The sequence below is a fragment of the Lissotriton helveticus genome, chromosome 8, assembly GCF_964261635.1.
Source record: "Lissotriton helveticus chromosome 8, aLisHel1.1, whole genome shotgun sequence".
Lineage (NCBI taxonomy): Eukaryota > Metazoa > Chordata > Amphibia > Caudata > Salamandridae > Lissotriton > Lissotriton helveticus.
Genome location: NC_136069.1, coordinates 1,477,017,343 through 1,477,035,039, shown reverse-complemented (window position 1 = coordinate 1,477,035,039; position 17,697 = coordinate 1,477,017,343).

Below are 17,697 nucleotides of genomic sequence, written 5' to 3'. Positions count from 1 at the left end.
TCTTCATCAGTAGCACCAGCTGCATGATGGTGCAGGTCCCCATGTCCACTCCCACCACCCCTACCCACTAGAGCAGGCACAGTTGGTGTTGGCTCAGTCAACACTGAGTCTCCTTCCTTGTAACAGGGATTTTGTCTGCCAACTCAAGAGTGCCCTGTGTTGCTGAGCTATCAGTGATGGCTTGGCCTGCTGTGTGCATCAGGGTAGGGGTCAGCTGGGTGTTGTCAGCTGATGCGGGAGTGTTTCCAGGGGATCCTGAGGTAGTCAGTGCTGTTGCTGTGGGGTGACACACACCTGATGGGCCTTGTCATTCCTTGTCATCCATAGAAGTTTGAGAGACCTCAATGCCAGAGCGCTCCTGGTCGACCCGATTCTGGGACTGGCTGTCCTGGTTGCTTCCAGTGGTGTTCCCAGCTCACCCTGTGCATCAATGGGCATGTTGTGTTTAATTGATATTACATGAACAAAGACATTGACTGGTTTGTGACACCTTGTGAATGGCACAGGTGGATTGTTGTTGTCCACATCGTTAAAATCACAGTGACAAACATACTCTTTCTCTCCCAATGTTTGTATTTTTTTGGTCAGGGTACTTGGCTTAGTGCAATTATTTAGCAGTCACATTGGTGTGGCTGCCTACACACTCACAGTCTGTTAATCTTCCCTGATACTTTTTGGAATAGTTTGAGTGAGGTGCTTCTTGTTCTCATCTCATTCTACACATGTGAATGGCTGCCAGTAGCAAAATGTATGACTGTTTAGCCTAGTGCCTATACATATCATGCATTTTGTACATTGACTCCATAGTCAGATGAGTTCTCACACTCAGCTTTTTGCCATGTTTGTGTCAATGAACTTTGATAAAGTGTGGTTTATGTGGAGGTGCTCTAATTGTTAAACCTACATACCTCCTCCCACCAAGCCCCGAGAGGCCACCATGAAGAGTGTTGTCCAAACAAATTTGATGAGTGTACTTGCAAGATCTTTGTCACTGGTGGCTGCAGTTTGTAGCCCAGAGGCAAATGTGTTAGTTGTAATAGGTTCGGACATCAGTGTATAGTGTCAGCCATCTTCCTATTACTTATCCCCTCACTGTCATGTAGCCGTAGTCCTAGATGAGCTGTTTAATTTGTGTTGTAGGAGGAGTTTTTTCACTGACTCCGTCTCCCACCAGGCCCTGTCCTACATACACATCCCGCCCAGTGCAAATAGCCCAACAAGACTTAGGCTTACCTCATATAGTGTCTGAATGTACCTGCAGGATGTTAATTATCATAAACTCACATGCATACAAACACATTATACAACAGAAATAAACAAGCAGACAATTGGGCTTTTTCACCTCCTCTCATTGCATACTTACACTCATGTGAAAAAGTTATGGATGAGTTGTCGTTGCAAATCCAAGTCCTCCTCCCCATCACCACTGGCAACATGTCCCAGTTCTGGATCCTCCCTTGCTGGTGGATGCAGGTTTCCGTCATCCTGGATCAGAGGCATTTCCTCCCCTTTAGCCAGGTTGTGTAGCATGCAGCAAGCTGTGTTGATTTTAAACACCTTCAATTGTGCATATTGAAGGGCTCCTCCTGTTGTGCTGTCCAGGCAGCGGAATTGGGTCTTCAGTAGGCCAAACATATGCTCTGCCACTCGCTTGTTCCTTCCATGGGCCTCATTAAACTGAAACCTCCGCATGGGTGACAGGGTTTTGGAGTGGTGTCAGCAACCAAGGCTGGTTGGCATATCCAGAGTCTCCTACACTGAACACAGAAAACAATTCAGTTGTCTGACAATAGAGCCCTATCTTACATACAATCAACACACACTGCAACATAAACATACATCACCTACCAACAAGCCAGGCACTGCCAGGTTGCAGCTGCAACATCAAATGGGGGATTACACTGTTCCTCATGATGTACGTGTCATATGCAGAGCCAGGGAATCACGCACAGACGTGGGATATCAACATGTCAGCTAGACATACCACCTGGACCTTGTCTCAATGGTAATGTTTGCAGCTATAGTATATCTACTTGTTTGCTTACGGTGTTATTAAAGAAACATGTGTGCCATCAATAGATCCAATTAAGTGGTATCCGTCCCCAGGCAAAAAATTCACCCTTCATGTCTGTCAACTCTCCAGGTTTTGGGAACTGAATGTCCAGGTCAGGGTACTGTAGCAATGCCTCCAACACATCCTGAAGTACAAGGATAAACATGGTTTGGGACATGCCACCAGATGTTGCCACTGTATATTGGAATTATCCAATGGCAAAGAAATGTAGGGCTGCCATCACCTTCACCTTGGGGGTCAGCGCAAGGGGATATGTGGGTCAAGGCTGAAAATGCGATGCTAACTGCTCTGACAACTCTTCAATATTTGGCCTGGTGAAACGCTATATTCTGATGGGATCCCGTTCTTCCATGGTCTGGAGGTTGGGAAGGGCCTGTAGACTGGTGGTCGTCTGTGATACCTATATGTAGGGTGTAAACAGAGTTGGTGTCACTTTACAATGTACAAAGCAACTTGCATTGAGACAAACTGAACATTAATGTTGAACACTAATGAAGGTAAAGAACAGTAGAAATACACATTTCTGTGAAAAAGGCTGACCCGAGATACATATCACAGAATTAGTACCCTTCCCAGACATGTTACCAAGGTATGGTGACACAGCAGTTAGAGTGCTGTACTGTAAAAAGTCTCTACTGTCTGTCTCCGTTCATGTGATCAAACTTCACATACTCCACAACTCACCACCAAATTATCCAAGATATATATCTGTGACAACAATTACATGGTTGAAAGGTACCCTCAATAGGATCATGCAATGTCAGATATGTGGGGAACATGATCCACACAGCATCTCACGATCATGCACTCCACTGTCACAGGGGGGACACTGTCGTGTTGTCATGTCTGCCAAACACATCCAATCACATACATTGAACATGAACAATGTAGGTGTAGCATATCTTACCCCATCATCCACTTAAGTCTGGAACACAAAGATACACTAGTAATTCGAATAACAAACACAAGCTGATGTGGCTGCTTAATGTCATAGTCCACTTATTCAAAGCTAAATTCTTTATCCATGACTTCACACATGACTTCACACACCCAACATTTACAGTCAGGAATCTCACAGAATGCACATTTAATCACAGAGTTCTCAAACACAGCGAACATGTATAGAAAACACATGTTTAAACCCCAAAACTCATTGGCATTGTAATCAAGCCTAGGAGGGTAAAAGGAGTAGATTTGTCATAATGTTGGTATTAGCGTCAAAAAGAGTGTCATGTGCCCCTTAAGGTTAGCTCCTCTTGGGAGTGTGCAATATTTATTTAAAGTTCAATCTCATCATGAAAACAAGCATTTACAATGCAACGGTTTCGCCTTTGGAAATGTTAAAGCTATTTGCAATGTAAATGACAATGGCAATTATTTATCTGTTTTCAAAACCAACACATAAATACAAATGTTGTCAATTACAATGCCAATAACTCAAACTTTTCCAAAGGCGAAACCGTTGCATTGTAAATGCTTGTTATTAATTGTTGGTACTAGCACCCAATTCAGTGTAACTCGCGGAATTAAAGAAATTGTATTTACCTCAGGGAAACTGGGATAATAATAATATTAAATTCAAGCTATTTTCTGCAGTTTAATTTGTGAAAGATGGGATTGCGCTCAAAGTTATTGTGTTTTATCTTTTCAATTTAGTATTGAAATATATAATCTGTCCTCTCTATTTAAGGGGGCATTGTGGACAAGGGTTTATTAAAATCTCTCTGACTCGAGCAAATGATTTTTTAGCAAAAATGGGTGTTGTATATTCAGCACTGGCTCCACAACTTAATATAGGCCTGGTGCAAAAATCCTTCTGTAATAATGACTGCGGCGCAAATAGCGGTTGCCCAATTCCGATCTATACAAGCAGTAGAAATTGGTGCAAACTGCTTTTGCTCCGAGTGTTCGGTTACTGTAACACCCCGCTCGGGGGTGGCGGTCTCCGGCGTCCCTTGGATCGGTCTCTGGCTGCAGCCCGAGGTACCTCTGCCACAGCGTGCACATGAGGATACAGTCTAGGCTAGTGGAGAGGGTGCTTCGCGCGCCTGTAACAGGTCGAGGGTCGTGCGCGGCCACGACTGGGATTCTAGCAGGTCAGTGCATGAGTGGTGTTTTATTTGTAATGGGTGATATCAGTGGAGTGGGTGCTTGTGTGTAGTGACTGGGTGTACGCGCCTGTGGGTTGCAGGGGTGCCCACCGTGCCCACAGCCGAGGATTCCACAGTGCAGAAGTTTGGTTTCTCCGGTTGAAGATGCCCATCTGGGTGTATTCCGAGTACCTCACACTCTGTATCTCACCTCACACATTGCATGGGGCACCTATCGCGCCCCAGCCCCCCTCCAGTGACCCACATCCACGCAGACCTGGGTAGCTGGGTTCGGGGTGCCCCAGTACCTCTCACTGAAGGGCGCAGTGCGCCTATCCCGGGGTGAATACCCGGATACTGACCGCAGGGTGATAACGCTGCCTGCCTCGCAGGGTGAAGCGCGGATTTATGAGCAGGCGGAGTCCACCCTTCGGGAGAGACGTCTCTCGCGAGCACGGCTTGGGAGCTCACCCTTTCTTCCTGGGTTCTGAGCTGCTGCAGCTTCACCGACTGGTCTTGTAGGGAAGGAAATCTAAAAACCCTCTCTGAGCCCCTCTTACCCTGCTACTCTGCTGGGACCTTTCAGACCCCTCCCACACACACCCAGAAGCAACCACATTCAGCCCCGCAGTCTATGGAGCTGCTCCACTCTGCCCTGGAGGGGAGGGGAGGGAGGGGCAGGCTCGGGCTGGCCCATAGGGCAACCAGGCAACGCCGGGTGAGCTGACCTGACAGATCCGAGTGTGGGCCTGTATTCTGGCAGTTTGTAGACTTAATGCTCTGCTGGGTCAGCTCACTGTTCATTGATCTAATATGAAAACAAGCATTCCCTGCAGCAAGCTCACGCTCATACCTTGCAAAACACGTTTACAAGTGTCTTTAAATGCTCAAAACTGACCAATGTGTAAACATGGGCCGCTTTTCATATATCTAAATCGCTAATGGAGCCACTTGTATTTTGATGCCTGGGCCTACTTTCTCTCCCATTCCGACACTGGCAGGGAAGGGATGTCTGTAGTGCAGTAGTTACTCCAGTCTGTGCTGCCGATGGTCTGGGTGGGAGGCATGTCTGTATCTACCCCACTCTGCCCTGCAGAGAGCCTGGGATGAGAGGTGGTGCTTGCGTCTGCCCCACTCTGCCCTGCAGAGAGCCTGGGATGAGAGGTGGTGCCTTCGTCTGCCCCACTCTGCCCTGCAGAGAGCCTAGGATGAGAGGTGGTGCCTGCGTCTACCCCACTCTGCCCTGCAGAGAGCCTGAGATGAGAGGTGGTGCCTTCGTCTGTCCCACTCTGCCCTGCAGAGAGCCTGGGATGAGAGGTGGTGCCTTCGTCTGCCCCACTCTGCCCTGCAGAGAGCCTGAGATGAGAGGTGGTGCCTTCGTCTGTCCCACTCTGCCCTGCGGAGGGCCTGGGATGAGAGGTGGTGCCTGCGTCTGCCCCACTCTACCCTGCAAAGGATCTGGGGTGGAAGAGAGTGTCTTTATCTGCCAGTTTGCCCTGCAGAGGGCCTGGAGTGGGAAGCAGTGCCTATATGTATATACTAATACATACATCATTCGGCCCTGCTTGAGGGCAGTGGGAGCAGGAAGTGCCCATATCTAATCCCCTCTGCCATGAGGGTGGCAGAAAGTAGTTACAGTTACTCCGCTCTACCCTGTCGAGAATTGGGTGGCAGAATAAGCCTTCTCTACCACAGTCTGCCCTGCCGAGGATCAGAGTTGGTGGGGGGACCTATGCCTACCCACACTGCCCTGTTGAGGGTCTGGGTGGCAGAAGGTGCCAACATATATACCCCATTCTGCCCCGGCGCCTCTGTCACCTCATCTTGTCCGCTGGGGGACTGCCGATATTTACATCCTGCCCCGCCAGGGGTCCGGAGGGGGCCTAGTCCTACAGCCACGTCACGGCGACCTGCGACGGTCCCCGGTGGGGAGTGGTGTCCCGCGGTCGCTTCCTGCGTCTGCCAGCGGTGTACAGCATCTCATCAGGACCCCCACAGACCCTTGCAACGTTCATCACTTCCGCCTGGAGCCCTTAGAGGAGCCGCCGTCGCTGCTGTCTCAGCTTGATGGAACTGAAATTACGCCAAACTACCCGATATACCAAACACATGTGCACAACACACAACAATCCCGCTTAAAAGGGGTAGAGAGGAGTCATTCAGATAAACTAATGCGAACACTCACCAGCCTCTCCCAGGTCAAGAGCTCCGTCCCTCACGTCTGAGGTGTGACTTTCTTCCCCCCGGGCTGCGGGGGCGGGCACTTCCGGCCGGCCGCGCTGGGATTGGCCGGCCGGCCAACCACTTCCGGGTCACTGCGGGCAGCGCAGCGGCCCTTCTCCTTAGGTAGGCAGGCGGGGGCTGATTTTTACGGGCAAATGCCGGGTGGGCACCGGCTCTAGATCACCATCAATCGGGGCGGGAGTGGACACGGACGGCGGGAGGGGGCGGGAGTGGACACGGACGGCGGGAGGGGGCGGGAGTGGACACGGACGGCAGGAGGGGGCGGGAGAGGACACGGACGGCGGGAGGGGGCGGGAGAGGACCCGGACGGCGGGAAACGTGCACAGGACAGCGAGGGGACAGCGCATCAGTGAAAGGGGAGGGAACGGGAAAAAACGTAACTCCGCCCTGGGAAAAAATCTCGGGAACGCCCCCGAATCTGGTCCGGCCTTGACGGACAGATCTCTGTTCCAATGGCTAGCCTCCATTTATGGAGCTAGCCAATGGGACAGGGGGGCGTATTCCATTCTCCTTACTGGAAATCAAGAGATTTCTCTGGAGGCGGAGCTAAGAGCTCCGCCCTCCAGCGAAACCTAAAAACACAAGCTGATGTGGCTGCTTAATGTCATAGTCCACTTATTCAAAGCTAAATTCTTTATCTGCAGATGGTGAGCTGTTTATATTGTGCAGTACATTCTGAATCATCTTCATGACACTGTGCATAGATGACACAAGCCAGTGGGCCACGTGCCTCTTACCCTAGCTGTGCCTAATATCCTGATGAATCCTCAATAAGAGTTTGATGTATGACCCGGCAGTAGAGAACCTGAGTTACAGGACCAATGAGCACAATCACTGTTATCTGTGTGACACGACTCATGCAATGAGTATGCATTCTTAAAGTTTGACAAGAATGTCATTTGACCTGTGGCATTAGAGCCAATGGTTACTAATTTGATGACTAGGGATTGTAGAATGGATCCCACGTCTCAATTCAATTGTGTGAATCCTATTCCCATTATAAGCTCTGAACTCTCTTGCAGGAGATGAGATAGGTATGTCATTATACGAGACCAACAGTTGCGAAAGATGATACATCAACTGCTACATAGTGGGGTATTTGACATTGTGTTGTGGCATTTGATGTTGATACACGCAATGTTGCAGATAACATCATGTGTGAGGGAGCAATGGTTAACCTGCAGACTGACAAGTGCCATATATGCACATGTATCAAAAGATGATAGCACTAGTCAAAATGATGTAGTTGTTTGAACTGTGAGGATCTGTGATGTTACCTATGTGTCGAGTACATACAGATGACTTATGTGATTATTTTTTGTCCACAGCATCATCAGACACCAGCTTAGGAGCCAGTGCCATGGATGTAGGGGAATCTGTTTGCCAGTCTGGGTCCAGTGCAGAGTTGGACATGGATGAATCCACTGGCAGGGAGGTTAAGGGGAGCCACACTGAGGGCAGGTCTGCAACAACATCTGCAACATCTGAAGCCACTCAAGCCCCAGTGATGACTCCCTGGTGATGGAGGAAATAGGGAATGATTTCTCTACATCGGAGTCCACCACCACCACTAGCATCCCCACCCTCCCAGCTGCTCCCAGGCCCAGTGTACGTAGCTGGTCTCATAGCAAGGGTCCCGTCTCCTGTGCGCCCCAGGCCCCTCACCCCTTCCACTGTCTCCCCTGCTGTCCTCAGTGTGGAGGCCATCAACATCCTGATGCAGATATCTGTGGGGCAGACAGCAGTGCTGAATATACTCCATGCACATATCACTCTTTTGCCACAAATGGCGTAATTCCTGGAGGGCATTCACTCTGATATGTCTGCCCTATACAGATCAAATGGGCTCTGACCTCCACACTGATGGCATCACTGTCCCAGCTCCAGCAGTCCCTCTCCCTCCTTCTTCTTCCCCATCCACTATCCCACCTATCCTCCCTGACCCAAGCACATGCAAACACACATATGCACACATCACAACAGCCATAGACAGCTCACAGACACAAGGGCAAACCCTCACATATGCACACTCAGGAGACAGACAGCACACTCACCACCACAGACACGCCAGCAGATGACACACATGCATCCACAGACATCCCACATACCTCACGACCCTCTGCCTCCATAACCCCCACCCTTTCCACTCCTGTTCCCCCCTATGCCCAGAAAGTCTTCCTTTGTGGCCTTGGCCTCTTCCCTACTGACCCATCCAAACACCCTCCAAAGAAGAAGAGGCAACTCAGCCCCTTCAGCCCTTACATCTAAACCTGCTGCCCTACTCTCTCTAAAAATCCAAGCCCAAAACCTCCCACCCACAAATCCTCCAGGTCTCCCAAGTCCCAAACATCTCCATCAACTTGTACTTTCCAGACCTGCCCAGTGCCTCCCGCACCCAAAAGACTCCCGCCAGTCAGAGACCCTCCCTTTGGCTTTACCTACCATTAAGGGTTATACCATACCCAACATGGTAAATCCAAGCCCATCCCCTTACCCATCAAGCCCTCCCACTACAGCTGCCCCCCTGTCTGAGACTACCACTGCAGTGGACTCAACCCCCCTCAATCTGATCCAACCAGTGCAGTGGACCCACGCACCCCTCCTGATCCCATCCCTCCCAAATTCCAACCCAGTACTCCCTAGTTTTGTCCATGTGGTGCCTGGCATGCCCCCTAGATGCCCCTTAGCAGAAATTGTGCAGGCAAGACTTGATGAGCATGATTTATCTGGCCCATGTTTCAGAGACTTTTGGACTGGCCATTGGCCTTTTGGTATTTATAAACTACAGTTCTCATGCGGAATAAATCAGATTCAAATTTCTGTACTCTTCAAATTGTTTTTTAAGTCAACTGTTAACATGTTCAATTAGTAGTGTAAGAATACAATGATGTTAGTATGACATGGATTGCATATGGTCCATGTAATATGAGCACTTTGATAGTATGTATTCCAGATTTCTGTGTCTACATTTGCTAGGTGTCATTGTCCACATCAGTTTTGGCTATGAGTGTGACATGAAGTCACAATCCTTTCCTTATGTACATCACAAATGCTCATGGGTCAGGCGTTCACTCATATGTCAACATAGTGCAAGTGTTTCAAAGAGCACCGGTTTAGGAGGAGCATGCTGCATATGTTTGTGATGTACAGAAAGATACCTGTGTCATCAATACACTTGGGTACATATGGATTTTGACTACATGGTTGTTTTTTTCCATTTCATCATACTTTATTCGACAATTAAGTCATAAAAGCATACATAAAAACATACATAAAATCACAATATTTCAGTATAAAATTCCATTAAAAACCATTCAATAAATATCTAAGATTTGAATTAAACTACTGTAGACAATTGTCGAATATCAATTATTTGAATACATAAAAATTAAGTTCATAAAACCAAATCCATCATTTTTAACAGTACAGGGGGTATTGCAAATAAATTACACAAATTGAGTAGGGTCACATATTTATACACAGTCTACAAACAATAATCAGAGCCCTTCTGCAACAAGGCGCATACGGATTACCCAAGCCCATTTCAGAAATTTAGCCATGGCAATAGCAATTGGAGGGCTGGGATCGCTACTTAAAATTCTTAAAGCCTCAGTCTACCTTCGTGTACCAATCACTCTGCAGATAGTCTTAACCCACATGGCTCTGGGTGCAGAATATAAGGGGCAAAAAAAGAGAAGATGACTTATTGTTTCTCGTTCTTCACCACACTTAGGGAATTTATCCCTACCGTTTTCCCCTGCCCAATTGGCTGTAAAAGACCTAACTGGAAGGGAACCTTCTCTGAATTGAAAATAGAGTTTATGGTCCTGATTTTTCTCTATGGCGTCCCAATACAATTCCAGTTTCGGTTGGGCCTTAAATTCTAGGAAACGGCCTGTTAGGTGTGAGGAAGAACCCCTTATACATACTTCTGCATTTATCATCTCCCAATAGCTTACTTTCAAAAGTTTCTTGGAAGGGAATATAGCGTTTGTCGGATCGTCCCATAGCTCTCGCAGTCCCAACCTAGTTAGTAGGGACCGAATGGACTTCAGCCAGTGAATTTTTTGGGAGCCATCTTTTGTCATAATCTCCCGTAAGCCCTGTGCATAATGTTGGAGTTCCTCATTCCTACATGGTTGTTACTTTGAACACATCTCTGTACACAGAGTGGTGAAACAATTGTTGAACGTGACTTACTAGTGATGGACCCATGTATGTGTCTTCTTTAGATCTGGTAGACTAGTGTCAATGACAACCTTGCCACAGGTGGAATACCACTGTAGACAAATGCGCTTCATGGCTGTGTACTCATCTGATACATGTTCTGGGCCCTTGGTGATTATAAGGTGAACAGTGTTCTGACAGTCTTCCTACCCTGTTTACTCCAGGGAAAACACTTTCTGCATTGATTTATGTTAGGCAAGGTGTGTGTTGTCTTAATAGTACATTGCATCCTCCTGGAGGCAGTGGAAAAAGCTCTTCTAAACAGCGACTATGATGATCATATGAACATTTTCCTTATGGAACTTTTACATTTCACCTTAATGCATAGTTACTTCAAGTATGGTCAGGAATGGTATGCACAGATGAGTGGAACATCCATGGGAAATGCGGCAGCTCCCACATATGCGAATATATTCATGAGAGATTTTGAAGACACCCACATTCTAAGTCAGGATATTTGGAAGGAGCATATCAAACTCTATGTGCGATTCATAGATGATATCTTTATTGCCTGGGAAGGCACACAGGAACAATTGCTACCGGAAATCATGAAACTCAACCAAATTAACGATCGTATTCAGTTTACCTGGGAAATCAATGAAAAAACTATTAATTTTCTGGACGTAGCAATCACCAGACAAGGGGATAAATTCACCACCACTTTGTTCAGAAAAAATACAGATCGCAATAACTTACTTAGATATGACAGCTATCACCCACCGTCACTAAAAAGGCACCTACCCTACTCACAACTAATGAGGGTCAAGAGAGTCGTCTCGGAACCGGATAAAGCTGAAGAGCAGATGGATGAAATGATATCACGATTCCAAAGAAGGGGCTACCCCAAGCCTATACTCGATGAAGCCAGACAAAGAATCGATAATGTCACGAGAGAAGAGCTACTGTCCAGCGCATCCTCCACTAAAGAGTCACGCATCACATGCGTCAGTAAATTTTCTACATCCAGCCAATCATTCAAAAACATCATTAGAAAGCATTGGTCAATCCTACGTGTGGAGCCTGACTTCAAAGGAGCATTTGCCAAAGACCCTCTGTTTGCACATACGAGATCAAGGAACATAGGACAATTGTTGAAGCCTACGAAAAAAAGAACAAGCACTACGATATTCAAGGGAACACAACCGTGCTTAAACTGTCACAACTGTGCCAACATCAGCAAAGGTAATACGTTACTACCTCCTGAGTTCAAAGAAAAAATTAATCTTAAGGTAAATGGAACATGTGACACCATGAACGTCATCTACTTGTTAAGTTGCCCATGCTATCTACATTACGTAGGTCACACAGAACGCAAGCTAAAAGTGAGACTCAACGAGCACAAAAGCAATATCAGAACGAAAATGCTCAAATCCACAGTAGCCACACACTTTATGGAAGCTAAGCACGATATCACCCAACTGAAAGCGTGCATTCTGGAAATCGTGGAGAGACATGAAGGCGTAAACAACAAAGCTCAACTTCTTAAGAGAGAAAATCAATGGATTTATCGTTTGCAATCTTTAAAGCCAGGGGGGCTTAATGAAAGAGTGGAATTTCTATGCTACCTATAACCATTTATATATATATATATATGTGAACTTTATGAATTGCTTGCCATGGTAATCCTGGTTATCCGTTTTGTGTCACTTGCCCTTTAATTTCTTTAGAAATACATGTCCCAGCAACCTTTGCGCGTAGGCGTAGTCTAGAGCCCGTCCCTCTATCGCTTTGAATATAGTTTCCCGCCAGGAACTCCGCTGTTGTGAAACGGAGTTCAGCGGAGCAGCAGCCAGAGCACGCCACATAGCTTTGAATAGCGGTAAGCGATAGTCTTTATACCTCTTGAACTGAGCGACAATATAGTCAACCCGAGGTGGGTTTAGAACCAATGCATTCAAACAACGGGTAGCGGGACTATTACAGTTTAGCATACCGCATTTCATGAATACCCTGAGCGTTTTTTCTAAACCATGTAACTAAGTCCCCCTCTCTAGCAGTTACGTTATATCCGTATTACCACCCGTATGATTGAGAGCTCAGTTACGCGTATAGGACCCGTTTAACGGTTTTTTCGAATCAGTTGCTTTATACTTGCACGGCTAAATATGTATACGTCACGTTAAAAATGCAATAAGATTTAAACTGTATGAATAGGGCAAAATGATTAGTATGTATTGTTATTATTTAGATTGTGAGTATCTTTCAGACAGTATGTTGTGGGTGGCGAGAGTAAAGTAGTACTAATGACCTCCATTTCTGATCCACAGATCCCTTGACAAAGGCGCCATCGCGCCGAAATGCATTGGGAGGCAACTCCATGTTAAAATGAATAAGAAAGTTATATCGATGTGAATCATGAAATTTCGAAATGATGTGAATCAACATCAAGGAATGTTATTTGAATCATGAACTATGAGAAAAATTAAACTATTTGAAAAGAAAAACAAAATTGTAGTGAATTAATAGCTGGAGATCCAGCCCATACTTGTGCCCAAGGAGACAAGCCGAATAGAGACTTGCTTCGTTTATTATGATCCTCCTTTATATGTCATTCATGCCCTCCTGCTTTTGTTTTGGAACATCAAATGTATAGTTCTTTTTCTGTCCAAGCTTAGATTTCATATTCACAATCACACACCAGTCACAGTTGGCATGGGAATTTTGTGTTTTTTGTCATTTGTGGTTGACTGACTATGGGGTTCTTTTAAGCAATGATAGATGCTGTTCCAGGTCACATAGAGCGGAACTAGGAGTGCTGTTATGTCTGTTGGATTGCCCAGTGCTACATGCGGTAAGCCAAGAGGACCGTGAGTGCACAGAAGTGAGGTATGTCCTATTTACTTGCAGATGCTACAGGTGCCTGTGTCACACCCATGCTTTTAGTTGCCACACAGGGGAGGATGTGTTGTTTTGAATGTGAGGCCTAGCTGCAGATGTGTTAACCAAGGTTCATGTTGCATGTGCTGAGCTTGCTTATCCAAGGGTAAAGGTGAGAGTGACTTGTCCTTCAAATTTTTGAATGGAGTGGAGATTCATAATTCATGGTGGCAGTACAAATTTAGTGATTGTCAGAGAGTGTAAGGAATGAGTTAAGTTCAGAGGCAAATTATGTCTATGAGACGTGAGGTATCCACATTCCCCCAATGTGAGTGCTTAAACATATGAGGTATTGGAGATATATATTGTATTTATCCCCTTACTTCCATTCTTTGTATAGCGCTCTAATATCCTTCAGGATCCCGATCACGCTATATAAATCTTCATAAATAAAAAATAAAAAAAAGAGGTATGAATCAGAGTATGTGAGATTGAAAGACTGGCTAAATCTTGTGCACGTTTTGGATAGGAACAGGTAGATGTGATAGAGGTGTGACCAGATAGACAAGGATTGATTCTGGCAGGAGATGAGGTCTGTGTCACTGGGGTGAGAGATGACTGTAACAGGTCAGTTCCAATGAGTGAAGATGGTTGTTAATGTGCGTAATTCAGTTGTGGTATGGATCCTGGAAGTCATATGTGGATGTGACAGAGCCACAGTGAGACAAGGTTAAACTTGTCATTTGTAACAAAGTGGATAAGGTTATGTCAATGGTATACACCAGTTGAGAAAATTAAATTAGTGTGCTGCACAGTGACATATGAGGTGTTGTATAGTTGATGTATGTTGTGTTTGAATCTGTGGATGCATTTGTTTTAGAAATGACACTCTGTAGACCTTAAGCAGATTATGGTGTGCGCATTTTTATATGCAAATGGCTGAGGACATATTCTTTGATCAATGTAAGTGTCTTGTTGTGAGATGTGCTGGTGTGTTAAGTGAGCATGTCGGATTGGGCTGTGATGCTTCAGGTTGGGATATGAGTGCTGTCCTAGACATTACTGAGGGTGCAACTGGTGATGAGAGTGGTCCATTTGACATGTTATGTTTGACATCTGCTGATGAGGTGATACGTACAGTATATTCTATATATGTCATGTATGAAGGCAGTGTTGTGTAAATAGTGATGAAGAGTTGTTCTTTGAATGTAGGTGTAGATGTAAGAAGGGCAGAGAAAGTGTGGGATTGTACGAATCAGTTTGGAAGAGTTTGACTAGAATGCTTGAGCATGTGGGGCAGACATACTTTTCCATTGAGATGGCCCAGCCTGTGCTTATGACATGCTTGTGTCTGTATGATAGTTTTGAGAAATGAGCATCTATTTTGAGTTGGATGTGAGAGGAGTCATAGCCACACAAGTGGAGATCATGCAGGACATGAGGTAATCTAGAAATGTACATATGTGTATGTTAGTTGTATGTATGTAGACAACATCATTAGCCAGAGTAAAGATGAAGATGTGGAATGTGTTTGCAGCAGCTTGCTGTCTGCCACTGAATGTTAATGACTGATTGTTGTAAAGGCCGCTCTGAGTACACTGGCATATTTGAAACCTATTGTCCTCACAGGACTATTTGATTCCACCTACCCAAGCCTTGTCTGAGTTGTGGGTGGGCAGCTGGGTGGAGTTACCCTTTGTAGGTAGTTGTAGTAAGTGATTGGTCATTCTTGCCCTTGCTTACTGCCTTTTGATGGAGGTGGTGATTGGTTAATGTGAAATGTTATGATGCTTGAACATTGGATGGCAGTGCATTGCTTATAGCCCGCTCAAGTGTGAAGTCATTGATGTGTGGCCTTGTGCCACCTGGTGTCAGACTGCTCCAGAGACGAATCCCCACACTTCACAGTAGACTACATGCACATGTTTTTTGTTGGCATTCTGACTTTGAATGCTCAAGGTATGGGGACACCAGGGGAGATAGAATGTGATGATAAATATGGTTGTGCTGAGTAAAACACATTGCACTGTATGCAAAGACGCATGTGACACTGGAACATTACACCCAGTTCCAATAGTTGTTTGCATTGGCAATATTTAGCAACTTTGGCAAGTGTAGCCCTTGTGTGTGTCCATGGATGCTCCCATTTCGCCTTTTAAACACTACCCTAAAGCATGATGGCAATATGTCTTTGTGGAATGTCTCCTTGACATTTTCGTATGGAGACAGTGTTTAAGTGCCAAATGTTAACATAGCAGACTTCATTCTGCACATATCCCTCATCCTCACAAGATCTACCCATATCCCCTGGCTTAAGGATGGCTATGTCAAGTGTGTTTGGGATCCACAGATTGAGCCACCCCCCTGGCATCCTCACCAGTAAAGTCTTACAGAGTGGTCTGTGCACTAGACCCTCCAACACTGTTGGTGGATTATCTGTCCTGAGACTCATGAGAACTTCTACTACTCTGCAGAACACAATTTGCTCATTCAACTGTGGACTTTTTTGGGGGCACATATTACAGCCTGAGGAGTTTGATGCAGAAATGCTGTGTGTGACATTCTCCAAAGATGACCATGTACACATACAGATTGAGAGTTGTGCGCAGCGCCCAAAGTCCACACCTGGTGACTGTATCCCACCTTGTTGTTGGCCCATGCATCTTTCAAAACTAAAATGGATTTTTTTCTACAGATAATTCAAAGACAAATATGACACAACCCCTTCTGGGTTGTTGTATTGGGAGGCACTTAAATCAGTGCAAGTGGCAGGGTCTGTGGAGTAGTGTGTTGTCTGGGCCAATATCCTTTTATCTTTAATCATACACAGAGGCTTCTCAATGTCATTCTTTTGTGAGTACATTGGAGTTCTGTTACCCTGTAATGTTTCAGTGTGTGTTGTGCTGGACTCATGCATTCACTTTGTGATACACACATATGTGTGGGTCTGGCAATTCCAGTCCCACCCTTAAAAGTGTGTTTCTAATAGTATTTAGCAGGCTAAGTGATCCTACCTGAAGATGACATTCCCTCTTTGGAGATGCACAACATGCTTGGGACCCATGGTTGAATTGAGATCAGAATGCTGCTCAGGCACTCTGAAAGTGATTGCCACACATTCTGTGATCATCACTTTCATTGTAGCCTCTGTACTTTTACCTGTCAAGCGCTGTTTTGTAAAGGCACACTGCTGCTGATCAAGAGGGTAGTGTTTAGGTTAGACTGTCCAAATGAGACTTCCCTCACTGCAAGGCCCCTACATAAAACACAACCTCCTTGCACTGGCCATAACCTGAAAGTGATGGTCGAGTGGGAGAGATGACACTGCTTCTGTCAAGACACACAAGGCAGTGCACCAAGGTGAGTATGCTCTAAAGGCTGTCCCCATCCTCAATTTACAGCACAGCTGATGAACAGACATCATTCTTGCACTATCGTGCAGTGGCCTAGTGTGGATTGGTGACGTAAGTGAGTTTCTTGGTGTGTTTTAAAGAGGTCACACAACCGTAGCACACAGGTGAGCCGGGTGAAACAGCCCTTTGGCAAATGTCCAATTTCAATTTCACACATAGCAAATGCAAGCCTATGCAGGACACTTTCTGTTCAAAGTCAACACCCATAGGGCTCTATAAAGTTCAGCACCCCCCTGTTGTGTGTGTTGTCTCAGGCTGAGACAGCTTCCACACACACATAAAGTCCTCGAGCTGCTGTGTGTTGCTGGTCTGTCATGTTTGTGCATCAGCACCTGAGTATTCCACATGTTTTTTAGGGATCATTTAATAGCGAATTGGACTTAATTTGTTTTTCAACAGTCCTTTCAGCACCAGCAACTCCACTCTGCCCATTCCTCAAGGTTGCCACTTACTTTTGCTGCAACAGCGTGGGAATGCATTTCCTGCAAAATTACCATTGTGGTTGTTTTTTTAAGAATTCCCGCAGCAGTACTCCACCTGTAGGTATTGCAACACTTTGCATGAGCACCAGTTACATTGTTCAGGTACCAATCGCTGTGGGTCTTTACCCCCAACCTCAGGGTTGTCCCTACATTTCTGTGGGTATTTAACCCCAATCCCAGGTTTGCCCCTACATTGCTGTGGGTATTTACCCCAACCCCTAGTTTGCCCCTATATTGCTGTGGGTATTTACCCCCCAACCCAACATTTGCCCCTACATTTCTGTGGGTATTTACCACCCAACCTCAGGTTTGAGCTTACATTGCTGTGGGTATTAACCCCCAACCCCAGG